The sequence below is a fragment of the Ptychodera flava genome, chromosome 8 (genome assembly GCF_041260155.1).
Source record: "Ptychodera flava strain L36383 chromosome 8, AS_Pfla_20210202, whole genome shotgun sequence".
In the NCBI taxonomy this organism is placed as follows: domain Eukaryota; kingdom Metazoa; phylum Hemichordata; class Enteropneusta; family Ptychoderidae; genus Ptychodera; species Ptychodera flava.
In genome coordinates, this window is record NC_091935.1 from 18,615,427 (window position 1) to 18,625,883 (window position 10,457).

Sequence of the window (10,457 nt, forward strand, 5' to 3'; positions counted from 1 at the left end):
ACCAAATGACAAGACGCCTTAATGTGTCGTAGATAAATAATTGCTAAATTAATTCAAAATTTATTTCATGTGACACAAAGTCAACAGTTCATGAAGAAAGATGTATTTGCAGTTTCATGGGAACATTGATCCAAATGGTGGTCATGACGACGCTGATATTGATTTTGTTAAATGTCCATTAGATTATTTTCATAATTAATGAATAAACTCAACAGCTTTCAAACTAGTCTCAATTGCTTCTACCATGCTATACCGCCCTTGGTTTGGAAATTGAATAAATGCTGACATGTGCTAATTTAAAGTTAAAATCTTCTCTTCGTATGAGCCTTTGAACTACAATGACTGCACCCAAGCTGTTTACCCAAAAATATTGGAAAGTTATCAAATAGATGGCTAAAGGCCACTTTTTCTTGTTTCAGAGAATAAATCCGCTTGAACTGCTAGATATTTTAAAGATGCAATATTTACCAACTCCTATAACAGCAACTCTGACGTATATATAAAATATAAATGGCCCATTCTTTTGCCTTGCAATAATTCTACTTTGTTCAAAAAACTATGTGGATTAAAGTTAACTCTACTTCGTGCTGCATGCGGGCTCATTGGAACGTAGGAGTTACAAAGTACATATAATACACGTCCCCCTCGCAAAAGAATACATCATCTGAATATAAGCATTTATGTTTTTATCTTCGCTATCTACACCATGCTGGAGCTTGCTGTAGCGAGCATGAGAATACAGCGTTTGAGTAGTAGGCTATGCTGCTCAAATATTAATATAGGAAAAAAGGTAATCGGTCAAGTTTTATAATGCTACAAGTATTCAGATAATTCACCTCTCACGATGAGTCTCATAAACCCATGTTTTCCTCGACTTCGTTGTGTTTCACTGCTGTAACATTCATAAATTCCTGCATCACTGGGCTTTGCAAATGATATCGTAATGCTACTCTGACCATTCCATTCTGATTTCTGCATCCCTGTACGTCTCCATTTTAATGAGGCTTCTGATAAAATTGTCGCCATGGTCAGTATTACATCATCTCCCCAGCTTACTGTCTTTGTTTGCATTCCCGGTTTTATTTCAGCTTTACAAAGAATCAAATTAAAACATTCTTGTAATGTCAAAATGTCGCGCAACATAAATGACCTAAAAAACGTTGAAACTCAGAATTTAAAAGATTGGTAAGGATAGAAAAAGCAGGCGATGTTTACGGTAGGCGGAAATGAAACGACATGTGCCACTGATGTAGCCTCAATTTAAGGGAGAGGCGATGAGGGGTCTGCAAACATGGAGGGTTTATCAAACAAACACTTCTTGAAGGATGAGGGTCAAATTTTAGAATAGAAAATTTAAGGTCCAATTTTATACTTGAGCGATATGTTTCTATATTGATAACTACAAAATTGAACAAAAAAGTTTACATAATGAAATTAGAACAGGTTTTGTGAACAAAAAAGTCTTCCACTCATAACTGTGCTGGTTGTGATACAGACGAAATTAATATACACATAGTTTCATAGTCGTTTTACTGGTATAGCAAAAGGCGTGGGTGTTTGGAAACACAAACACGGAAAAGTCTGCCGATTTTGGCTTGTGAGTTCTAATGTGTATATTCCGTGTGATTATTTTGTTTACAGCGGCCTCAGTCTTGATCGCGCGCGAAAACAAAAAATATCACTATTTGCCATTACGTTTCAAGATCCGTTGCCCTCTAGGCATGGCAAAATAGCATGAGTGTTCATGTAATAATAGTAATTGTATCTGTTTATTTCATGTATTAATGAGTTTAAAACTAGGCTGTCTTGACTTACACAAAATTTTTTAACACGCAACTCTTTTTGACAGATGACAAGCCAATGACATAGCTTTATATTATGTTTGTTGATATATTCAATTAACACTTTAGAAGGGGAGGTTTTTGATGAATTTCAGTGTCAGATTTGAGGACAAAGGGGAGGTTTTTGATGAATTTCAGTGTCAGATTTGAGGACAAATGGATCTTGGCTCTTTTTTGGATTTCACTGCCACCTTAAATTCCTTAGATTACCCTCCTTTTGAAAACGAAGGCTCCCTTTATACTACACAAAGAGAGTGTGACATGAGTAATATGATAACGATAATGGAAGGACACAGTGGCACCATTTACAGCAACCAATTACTGAGGGAATATTTCCAGACAGGTTTCATTGGAGACAACTTAGAAGGTATTTCTTAAATCAAAACAACCAAAACAAAACTAATAATAATAATAATTAATATAAGTATTATATAGAAATAATAACGCGAATAATAATAGGTTCAATTTCCGTGAAAATTTCACCATAAGGGTATTTTGGATCGAAAAGACCAAATACGATATCAATTTCACTGCCCCATGTTTCTATGGTAACCATTTTAGGGGTTGAAAATTTCAGTTTTTCTATTATCTAATGAAAAGTTACTTGATTGATATGAAAATTATCTAGTGGGGGAGTTTGGGTCAGAGAACACAAAACCAAACTTATTTTAATGTTTTGAGTTGCCATGGTAACTATTCTGGGATTGAAAATGTTACTTTTTCCCTAATTCCTATTAAAGAACTATTAATTGATGTAAAAAATTGATAATAAGGGTTTTCTGGTTAACACACAAAAAAAAATCACACTCACTTTAATGTGAGATGTTTCCATGGCAACAATTCAGAAGTGACAACCCTTTTTTTCAGAAGTCCCACAGCTTCAATGAATTGTTTTTAGATTTCTATATAATACTAATAGCCCCTAAACTTGTAATAATAATAATAATAATAATAATAATAATAATAATAAAAAAGTACATTTGTAATGCGCCTAATCTCTGAACAGAGCTCTAGGCGCAATAATGACAAAAAACAATATATCAGTGGAAATGTTGAATCACCGGGACTGAAGGCAAATGAAAAAGGTTAAACTACTGTTTAAAGAGATAAGTCTTGAGGGAACAACGGAAAGAAAGGGTAGAGCTGGAGTGGCGAAGGTCAGAAGGAAGTTTGTTCCATAATACCGGGCCAATTATAGAGAAAGATTTCTCGCCAAAAGTTTTTGTGGAAACTCTTGGAATACTGAGAAGTCGAGAATCTGAGGAGGGGCGGAGTTGCTCTTTGGAGTGTATTGATGTAGAAGCTCAGAGAGATATTGCAGTCCTGTACCCATAACTGCATTGAAGCAAGTAGATACAGCTTGAAGTGGATACGAGAACTTATAGGCAACCAGTGTAATTTTTGCAAAAAGGGGTTGGACATGATCGTACTTTTTAGAATTAGAGACGAGACGAGCGGTAGCATTTCGCACTCTTTGCAAGTTGCCTATAAGCCGTTTAGGGCAACCAGAAAGGAGACAATTGCAATAATCTAAACGAGACAGAAAAAGTGCAGAGACCAACGTTTTAGTACCCTGTAAGAGAGGAAGTGACGAATAGAGCTAATTTGTCTAATTTAGATGTATGCAGCATTGCAAACATTCTGCGCATGTTCACAAATATTCATATCAGAGTCGAGTGTGACTCCTAAGTTTTGAGACTGGAGCTAAAATCATATCAAAATCGCCCAGAATAATGGATGAAGGGAAAGATGATTTGGCCGCCTTTCTGGGTGAGGATATAAGTATATGCCTCTGTTTTATTGTCATTAAACTGGAGTTTATTAGATGTCACCCACTGCTTAATGACAGTGATACAACTTTGCACAGATTCAACAGTTGACTTTGATTTGATCGATTGTGGTTTCCTTGTATAATTGATTGTCATCGGCAAAGGGCGTGATAATTTAATCAGTATTTTCTGACGAGGCTGAAAAGAGGGCCAGTGTACAATATAAATAGGACAGGGCCAAGAACTGAGCCTTGAAGGACATTAAAAGAGATAGATGATGTTGTTGATCGTATGCCATTGATAGGTACAGTCTGAGTTCTGCCTGAGAGGTAAGATTGAAACCAGGATAGAGCAGTTCCGGAGATGCCCAGAGTATGTCCAAGACGGTGGAGGAGGATGCCATGATCGACAGTATCGAACGCAGAAGATAGATCTAAGAGAGTGAGAATGGTAATAAAAACATTTCACCGAAAAAGGACCTATCCCTCTAGAATTTTTGTTTGTTTACATGGATCGTACCTCACAAACCCGATTCAGTATAACAAATTAAGTGAATGAGGGAGAAACAGGTTCGGTCTGCATAGTATGTTGTTGGAATAACGAAACCATGGAAAGGAGTCACAATTTACCTTCTTCGGCAACCCAAACTGTCTGCAATCTCTCAGTCTCCCCAGTGTTAGCATTGGCATCACAGTAGTATACACCAGGTCTGCTGGCACCAGTTGGTAAATGAAGTCGTCTTGAGTAGCCAAAATTGTCAGTTTGGAACGATCCTGCTGGGAGTTCTGATCCTGTACCAGTATCTAGGATTCTACCATACGGAAACCTGTACCTACAGTCGATATAGAGTCACCACCTGAGAATCCGCTGATGAAAAGATTGCCAGTCAAACTTGGTGTCGCTGTTTGACTGAAAAAAGTTACGTCTAATCTTGCACCTGTGTGTAATTGAAGCGTAGTACAAATTTTGGTCATTGAATGTGAACTGATAAGAAACTTACCGTTGAAATTATTGTTGAGAATTAATATGCCTTTTATTGGTTTGGTATTAATTTGTCTTTCTGAATTATTGCTACTTCAAAGACTTCCTGATTAATTACGAAAATTTTACTGAGTATAGCAATGCAAACTATAGACTGAGTAGATAATCTGCCGATTTACACAAGGACGAAAAGTGTCAGATATGTGCCATCCTCGTAACCATCTAATGAAGATTTCGTGTATTTCGAATCACAGAACCTAGTAAGCAATACATTCATCTATTAATCAGTTATGATAAATAACTTCAATTAGAATATTCATAATATAGCTACCCTCACTATATGTGTGCAGTATTCAAAGATAACATATATATATATATATATATATATATATATATATATATATATATATATATATATATATATATATATAATATATATATATATATATATATATATATAAGAAGTTACAAAAGTAAGGAATTTTATCTCCTGCAAACGTTCATACAGCGCCGCCTGTGGCGGGGGTCAAGAGGTCATCGTGTGGGCTTGTACCATCCTCTTTTGCCCTGAGACGTCCTCCAGGCAAGACTGCCATTTCGGCAGCTGGACCTCATCTGAACTTTAACAACGCCCTCCTCCTCCCCTTTCCACCACATTTTACCATGTATGGATTTGTGTTTGGGCCCCACAAGATTGGGGCAAGATTAAATGAGTTACCTATGTAGGTGATTCTTTGTTAGACTGTTAATTGGTCACCCATTTGTGGCCCACTTTATGTATTTCACAGTTATCAGCATGTTAATCATTGTAAGGAAATTTGTTTGTGTGTCAGTTTATTGGTCACCAATTTTGTGGCCTAATTGATGTATCTCATCTTTGCAACTTTAATTTTATCACAAGTGTAAGTAGGTTAGTTATTGTAAGGTCACACGTTTCGTATTATGTTTGCGTGTCATCAATTAGTGGCCTGTTCGATGTATTTTACAGTTACAGTTCTCATTAAATGGTCACCCATTTGGTGGCCCATTTCTCCCACAAAGACATGAGTTGGGTATTCCTTAACTTTGCTGGTGTTGTAGCTGGCCGGGGCACAGCATCACTACCAGTGATGTGGGGCCTTGTCAAGCATTGACAGCGTTTGCAGGGGATAAATAAATAAATAAATAAATAAATAAATAAATAAATAAATAAATATATATATATATATATATATATATATATATATATATATATATATATATATATATATATATATATATATATATATATATATGCATGCATATATGTTGATTACCCGCTCTAACCCACCCCATTAGTTATTTCTATTGATCTTCAAAAAGAATGCAGGGATTATCGTCCTCACTTAACAACTCGTTGAAAGCTCACGAGATAAAAGGCGTATTTTACCTTTTTTAACGACTAATTGTGTATTTTCTGCAGAAAAGGGAATCATTATGACCCTAGAACTTTATAATAAAAGCATATCGTCCGAAATGTCCAGTTTCAGAGACCTTTGCTATTACTCATGACCTGACAGGGTTGCCAGGGCAGGACCAACCCCACCGTCCTCGATCACTGTTAAAGCAATATGTTATCCTTCGATCATTATTACATTACAACAGCTCAATGCGGTTGTGCTATTGCTAACCTGGCATAAAACAGCAAACCTTGATTTAAGAACTACCCAATTGTAGTACATCGATATATTTTATTAGTATGATATGCAAAAAATCTAGTCAATTATTATTTGGAAAAACCCCAGCCATAATCTTTGTGCATTAGGTTCAAAACCCTTATCATATGCATTTAGAAGTATTTAACAGAAGCAAAAAGTATGACTCAAAAATAAACGTCCCTTGGAGGGAAGGTACATTTTCGAAAAACATTAGCTCCATCCTTGTTATTCATCATTAATGGGGTTGGTATAATCACATTTATAAATGTAGTTTTTCACCGGATATCAATATCCTTACTAAACATTACTATGACATTCGAAGTCAGTGTTCATGTCCTTCATGAACGATGGTGAATATTTCCTGAATAATTCGTGCACTTTTAGCCCTAAATCCTAATTCTTGAACGAAAGCTGCAGTTGACTAACCTTTACCAGATATGGACTGCAAATGCTCACGTGTTTTAGTATATAACACAGTTGTCTGTAAATTGAAACTTTTGCCACAAGTTTGCAACTTCAGTGAAATTACTATGATCAACATCATGAACAATATTCACAACAGATAATTCAAAGGGTATAGAGTATAGACGAAATATGTAATTAGCTGAAATAAAAATACTGAATTTCTTTGACTTCTGTCATTTTATCACCACTGTTTAAAGCAAATGTTATTGCCTTTGCTCAAGTCTTTCAAGCCTTATGCCAAAGTGTAAAAGTCTTTTGAAACGTAAATTATAAATTAGCTGTCATCAAAATGCAAAATATCTTTCACTAATACAATATACTTGTCTCATCGATATACATACTACGTTTCATGAACTTCTGTAGTGTCCTTCCAGTCTCATTCGGAAAGTAAGTGCAATATACAAATTAGTAAGTACCTCCTGTGAAAAATGTTAAGCGACTTCCAGTAATATTTTATCATAGTATCTTCAATGAACATGACAGTTTTGTCAACTTTTATCAAATTTATTCAGATATGTGTCCCTAATTATGAGTGCTCATCAGATATGCAACTTAGTTATTTATCTAAACATGCTAAGATAACGTTCATGAATGCTATATCATAGTCTATCCAATTTACATAACATGTTTTGTCACTTTTGATCTAGTCAATCCAGTGATATGTTTCTAATTGAAAAACACTTCTCTAAATATGCAAATGATTAACAGCTAAAATTAGTAATTAGCTGTGGTAAAAAAGCTAAATGGCCTTCAAAATTTTTACATCATAGTATCTTTAATGTAAATCGCAAATTTCATCAACTTTGATCTAGTCAATTGAGATGCAGCTGCATGTTGGCAACAGTTTTTCAACGCAATATTTCTCATCAAAGATAACAAGATAACAAGGAACTCCCTCATAATATATTTTCATTAAGCAGAGACTCTACAGTTTTCAATGAAATCAGTAGTGTACTCGGAGGATGAATTGGGTGTATATTTATGGTGAAAATCCTCAAGTTTTGTAATAAAAAATAATTCAAGTCAAAAACTTGACTGTGCGTTTATGCGTTCTCCAGACCCTGAAATAGAAAACAGCAAAACTATTCAGGGAATAATTGAAGAAGATACTCTTTGCGTATGGATACTGTTACCTCTATCAGAGGCGGATCTTCAAGTCCCTGTATGCAGGCAGCGTGTTTTACATTAGAAATTCTCGCCACCTTAAATGGGCTTCCTCTACGTGCTAGGGAGTCAATAACAGGTTACAGAAATGCATTCTGGGTAATAGGTCGACCATGAGCGGCCATCTTGTTCGTTCGTCTGCTATGCTGTCTGTGTGTGTTACGTGCACTGAAGGTCATCGAGAAAATGGTTTTTACATGTGAAGCAGCGGAATGTGGCTCTCATTCACGGAAATTGAAACATTTAGACAAATATCCATGGATGTCAGGTATTAGATGGGTCAAATGGCCTCGTAATCGCTTAGCTTTAGCTCGGTGGAAGAGGCTAATACGTCGAGAAGGTAGAAGTATCAAAGGTTCAGAAAACGATTGTGACTTTGCTAGGGACGTCTTGAAAATCTCAAAACGTTCCAGACTTTGTTCACTGCATTTTGATGAAGACCAGATCGACGATGGAGGATTTGCAAAAGGAGATCCAAAATATTTTGCTTGGAATAACTGGGGGAAACCTCTGCAAACACGTCCAACATTAACATTGACCAAGCTTAACGCAGCCAGGCCATCCAATTCAAAGGCAAATGATGCTTCGTCTGCCTGTTTAAACACAGCCACCGAGTCTGAACAGTCATTGCGAAAAAATGGAATGTTACGATGTATCTGTCACGACTTCGTATTTGGCAAGACAGTTGCAGTCGGACGTAAGTTGAACTAAATCGCTTTCAAACGTAGGAAATAGATTACGTGCCCCGACACAACTTCTGTGCAGCGAAGGCTTATTCTCTCCATTGCATTGTGTTATGGTAAATTGTAATATACATCGCACATCTTGCTGACCCCAGTCATTTTGTTGATTGTGCAAAATGATAAACAAAACTATGTTGGTGCAATAGATTTAATCATTACATGAAGATCGGTTTTAACTTGACACTATATTTTATCTCATTTTTTAATTTTTAATTCATCATTTCATTTTTTAAGTCAATTCCGAGTTGTTTTACTATTTGATAACTTTGTCTATTTTTTGTCCTTTATGGTATGTACAATGCACTGAGACGTATGTGTAGTGCGTTTGTTAAGAATTAAATAATAATAATAATAATAATAATAATAATAATAATAATAATAATAATAATAATAACAATAATAATAAGATGAAGAATAGTAATGCTCAATATTTTCGGATATTTATGTCTAATTATGAATTACCAAAGGAAAAATTTGCTTCCTACATTTTGCCAGTACTGGATTAAAAAATAGTTTACCATATATATTTCAACAGAGCTCAAGGCTAAGTGTTTGCATGGTAGTCCATGTAGACAACCATTTCCGAGAGGTAGTATTCTAAAGAAGACATCTGGAAATCTACCTTTACCCTAGCCATATGGCAAATTTTAAATAATATGTCAGTTTATCCACTTCCTCAAGCCATACAATATCAAGTGAATTTAGTTTCACCATACTACTGTTTTAGTAATGTTGAATTTAAATATGTACATGGTGTATGACCATGAACAGACTTTTCAAACTAAATGTATCTATGATATTCAAGAGAATTGTATTATGTAGAACATGAGGAATTTTTCTCCAGTTGTTTATTTCTTATTTTATTGACAGGGATGAGGCCTCTTTTACAGAGTTGGGTTGGTACACCACAACCGATTGACCATGATTATCTACATAGTGCTGTACCTAACCTTGTCAGTATTGCCAGCCAAACTGATTTAACGTTGGAAGATATTGATCACCTGGAATGTTTAGCCAAATCATCATCTCCACCAGGAGGGAACATTGTTGATGCTATCACTAAAACAGATGAGCGAGTCAACTTTTATACTGGTATCCAGTCTCGAAGTCTGCTGGAAGGTATATGTTTGTGATTTCTTAAAACTGTCATAAATATGTATTGTGCTCTCCATATGATCAAGTTTGTGTAGTTTGCAAGGATGTCACTGTCTTTTGAAATGGCAGTCTGTAAAAGAGATACCAAAGTTTCATTTGGTAGGAAGTGCCATCCTACACAGGCATAATTTTCTAAATTTTAAATTTGTATTTGATTTTAAAGTTTGATTTGTTCTATGTGATCACAAAGATGTTCAGATTGCAAATTAAATAAAAAAGAACATGCAGGTGTAATACATCATAGAATATGCCTAAAATTATATCAAGGAAATTTATGATCTGTAGAATGTACTGAATGATTATACTGACTGTCTCCGTAAATGCCTGTAATTTTGTGGATATCTTTCAGTGAAAGTGAAAGACAAAATCCAGTTGCATGTGTAGCTAAGCTCAATCATTCTTCATGTCTTAATAAAATTTAATACTCGTGTGTAAATATTAAAGAATGTATTGTCTTAATTTTAGGTATCTTCAACTCTGTAAAGTTTGGTATTGATTACATGAAATTTTGGCGAACTTCAGACAGTGAAAAGAGAAGAAATATGAGCAGAACAGCAGTCGGCGCCCTGGACGTCGTCAAGAGGTCCCTGCATACTTTCAGTTTATCATGTGTTTAATACGTATCCGACTGAATCTGCCCCTCCTTGTTTTGGCAGATTTGTT

At 35.4% G+C, this 10,457-nt stretch overlaps 1 protein-coding gene across 2 annotated transcripts in view; it reads right to left on the bottom strand.

Annotated features, from left to right (window-relative positions):
- LOC139138716 (angiopoietin-1 receptor-like) overlaps window positions 1-10,457 on the bottom strand; it is a 60,680-nt gene that overhangs the window by 31,396 nt on the left and 18,827 nt on the right. For both annotated transcript variants that reach the window (XM_070707223.1, XM_070707222.1), the window contains exons 2-3: window positions 4,240-4,547; window positions 837-1,088 (exon numbers count right to left, since the gene is read on the bottom strand). The gene's annotated coding sequence lies outside the window, so the exon portion shown is untranslated. The remainder of the gene's footprint in view (window positions 1-836; window positions 1,089-4,239; window positions 4,548-10,457) is intronic.